Here is a 4,309-nt window from a genome sequence, read left to right on the forward strand (position 1 = left end):
CTTTAATCCCTCTGGCTGGAATCCTTTACTACACACCTTTAATATCAAATTGTGAGGCAAACAAAGTGATCAGAGCAAAGCAATCAGAGAAAGATTTGACAGAATGAGTCACAGATAAAATGCACCCAACTCTCAGGAGAAAAGCTATTTAAGAGCATCATTCACAGGATGGGGGGGAGAGGAAGAGGGGAGGGGAGGGGAGGAGAGGGGAGGCAAGAGAGAGAGAGGAGAACTCAGTCAGTTTGTCAGTCAGTTGAGAGTCAGTTCAGTGGAGCTGAGTTTGTTCGTGAGTTCACACAGTTCAGCAGAGACAGTTGAAGCCAAACTAAGAAGGAGCTGAAGATTAGAAAGAAAAAAAAATGCCAGAGTGAGTTTGAAGCCAAGCAGAGCAATTCAGTGAGAAGCTGAGAGAAGCCAGACTGAATCAGTCATCTTGAAGAGGAGTTTTGAGTCAGAATAGTTGAGTTGAATGAGCCAGCCAGAGTTCGGAAAGAACTGGAAAGGATGAGCTTACTCAGCAGTAAGCCTGTGGGACAACAATTACATCAGGTGAATAAAAGATACTTTTACACTCATGAGTATTTGCCTTTTGCTTAGTCATCTGTCCCTAACTGCATCCAAGATGTTCTACTGTCTCTTTTTCTCAAGATATAAAATTTATTCTCTTTACACTTAAAACTTTGTCCATCAGGAATTTGCTTTTGCCAATATGGTGACATGGGCATGTAGTTCTGTCTTGTTTTTTTTTTAATAGAAAATTAATTATTAAGGATAGTGCAGACTTTCCCATTATCTAAAATTCCACTCCCTTTAAATATATATTCCCATATACAAGTTGGTCTTTTTCTTGACCCTTTACTGTTCCATGGTTTCATCTGTTTATCCCTACTTCTATATAAAAATCCTAACATCACATTAGCTGAAAGGCAGGTCTAGTTGAAGTGACTCCTCCCCTTTTAACCTTAAATTTTCTTCAGCCTTCCTTCCTACTGACACTCACAGTAATTTTGTATCAGTCCATGGGTTCCTGTAAAAAACACTCGTGCCAGTTATCTACATGTGTATGTGAATCTACCAATCTCTTCAATGCTTTGCTTTAGCCATATCTCACAATGTTTTTTTGCATATATGTGTGTAGCGTACATGTGGTTTGCACACATGAGAGCATGTGTGTATGAAGCAACATGCATGTTTGTGTGCCTGGGTGTGATGATGATACCAATGTGGGAAGGCTTGCTCACAACTCTGTGTTTTATATATTGAGGCAGAGTCTCTCACTGAACTGGAGCCTCTTGTCTCAGGAAGTCTAGCCAGCTGGCTTGTTCCAGGGATACTGTCTCTCTCTGCCAAGCAATGGGATCACAGGTGGGCAGTCACACCAGCTGGCTTTTACATGGCTTCTGAGGATCTGGACTCTCATCCTCACAGAAGTGTGGCAGATGTTTTACTGTTTGAGCCATCTTCCAGCCCCACCCTGCAGTTTGGTCTGCTGTTTCCACTCCTTACCTAGGCACAGGCATTTAAAAATGTCTATTATGATTCCTACTTTGATTCATGACTTATTACAACTATTTTTAAATTTCCAAATATAGTTCTCTCTCTCTTCCCCTCTGTCTCTGTCTCTCTGTCTCTCTGTCTCTCTCTGTCTCTCTCTCTCTCTCTCTCTCTCTCTCTTCCCCCTCTTTCTCTCTCTCTTCCTGCCCCCAAGTGTGTGTGTTCGCATTTTGTAATGCATTTCTATTGTGAAAGGCAATCCAGTCTATATAATTGATTCATCTGTTATTTTTAAATACTTGCTCCATGGTGAAGTGTATAGTCATTCAAAAAAGAAATTTCATATGGACTCTTTGTTAGGACCAGGAAATGCTGTGTTCAAGCTATTAACTGTGTTTTTAAATCTTTTATATACTTACTGAAAATTGTATCTGCTTGAGCTATTTGCTGCTGAGCACTGTGTTAAGATGCTTCATTGTGGCTGTGGATATTTATTTTTTAAATTATGGTCATTCATAGTTTTGAGACTACATAATTACTTAAATACTAATTTTATTATATGAAAGTTTTGTTAATTTATACAATACATATTGATCATATCCATTTACCACTACCCTCCTCCAACTCCCCCCAGTGCCTCCTACCCCATCTCCCTTGCAACTTCACAACCTCTTTTGAAAATTGTTATTAATAATCCCTGAGTACAATTAGTGCTAGCCATATACATACGGGTATATGGTCCTCCACTGGGGCATGAGCAATTTATAAGCAGTTACATTCCCAAAGGACAGTGACCTTCTCCCCTGGGGCAGCCACCAACTCTGATAGGGGCGGGACATCCAGGACCCTCTGTCATCCATGCTGACATACTGACTGGTTTGATCTTATACATGCCTTGTATAAGTATAGCTGCTATGACCTGATGCATGTGACAGCCAGGTCATGTCCAGAGGCCAGCATTTCACAGCTTTCCTTCCTACCTGCCAGCTCTTATGTTCTTTCTTTCTGCTCCTTCTTTCTAGTTCCCTGACTCTTGGATGGTGGGAGGCCAGTGTAGATGACCTATCTCAGCTGAGCACTCAGTGTTGAGTAGAACTTGCTGGCCAGTTGTGAATCTCTGCATTAGTCACTTTACACTGGAAAAGGAAGATCGTATGGCCCAAATTTAAAGCAGTACAAGTCTCTGGGTACAGTTTGATAGCATGATCATTTGGCAAAGCAACAATAGTTTCCTCTTCAGCATCTCTGATCTACTCAGAATGGGCTTTTGACTGGGTTTACAATATCAGGTCAGATGGGAGATCATATTATTAAATGTTTAAACTGAGGTACACACCTGTGATTTCAGAACTCAGGAGGCTGAAGCAAGAGGATCACTGTGAGTTCAAGCCCAGCTTGAATTACATAGCAAGACCTCTGTTCCCACCCTAATATCTATTATTCTAGAATTTTTGGTCTTCCTGTGGGGTGGTTTCTAGCCGTCCTATGTGATCATTTCTCCTTGGATTTTTTTCTTTTTTCCTTTTGGGCCTGAATCAAGCTCAGGAACTTAATATTACAGCATACCCCCATGCCCACAGCTCCTGAACTAAGGTTTTATAACGCCTTCTGAGGACTGGATGCTGCCACCTCTGCCACAGGGTCCTCTTTATGTTTCTACCCATGCACTTCACTGTCCACGGCGCCAATATTGTTTTACAGCACAAACTTTTACTGACCTCCTGGGTTTGCTACAACTGGAGAATGAAGTTTGTTTCTAACTATTCCTTTTTGTATTTGGATGCTTTCTAAGACATGCCATATCACTGGCCTTTCAATTGCTGCCATTTCACTGGCCTTTAGACCCCATGAAGTTCCACACTGTGCCTAAGCCTACCTGAGAAAATGACAATTTTAGTCACTCCGTGTCTGACATGTTTTTGCTGTCTTGTGTTTTAGTTATGCTTTATTTTAATAAGCTCAAAATTTTTATTTTGTGATTCACTGGGCTTTTTTCATAATAACTATTTTAATTACAGTGTTAACATATTAACCTAAACTTCACTGTCACAGAAAGATATCCCATAAAATTCAGAAAATAGTCAGGTTGTGGTGAGGGGGAAGGAGCTTTTTGAAGACTTCAACGCACTGGATGGAATGCCTCAAGAATTTCAACATAAGTTTTCTTCTCTTTTTCAGGAAAATCTTCTGGATGTAATTTTATATACCCAAACATATCATGGTCCTTCACAGCATACAAATAGTCTTGACATTTTAAATAAAAATATCCAGCAAAGGAAAAAGAAGTAACATATAGAAGCTGACGATGCAAACCTGCTTTCATCACAGGTCTCTTCCGTATCAGATTGTCTGCCAGGGCCGTGCAGTAGCCCAGGAAGCCGATATAGACAAGCCACGGGTCACTCGGCTTGGACGGGGGCAGGCTCCGGGCCTCATCCGGCAGGAATTTTAAGGGCTCATGGCCCTGACGTCTGTTCATCATACTGATGCAGGTTCCACTCCACTGGGCTTTTTAAAGATTTTTCCAAATATATACTGATCCTTCCTCCTCCTCCTCCTCCTCCTCCTCTTCCATCCTCCCTACACTTCTTGTGTATTGGAGATCAAACCCAAGACAGCACGTATGCCAGGTGAGCATTCCCCACTGACTTCAACCCTCTGCCCTGATTTACCTGAAGACTCTCTTGCCTATACAGACAACTGTTAGAATCAGCCTTGAACTGCGAATTACGGTAATTTATTGGATATTTGCTTTCCTGGGGATGCTTTAGTTTGTTTTCTGTTTTATATTTTAATTTATATGGGAATTAAGACC

At 41.2% G+C, this 4,309-nt stretch overlaps 1 pseudogene; it reads right to left on the minus strand.

Annotated features, from left to right (window-relative positions):
- Window positions 1-3,613: 3,613 nt before the first annotated feature.
- Window positions 3,614-3,976, minus strand: LOC114626123 (annotated as a pseudogene).
- Between the last annotated feature and the right edge of the window lie 333 nt (window positions 3,977-4,309).

This window comes from Grammomys surdaster, unplaced genomic scaffold (genome assembly GCF_004785775.1).
Source record: "Grammomys surdaster isolate TR1022 unplaced genomic scaffold, NIH_TR_1.0 229, whole genome shotgun sequence".
NCBI classification, from domain to species: domain Eukaryota; kingdom Metazoa; phylum Chordata; class Mammalia; order Rodentia; family Muridae; genus Grammomys; species Grammomys surdaster.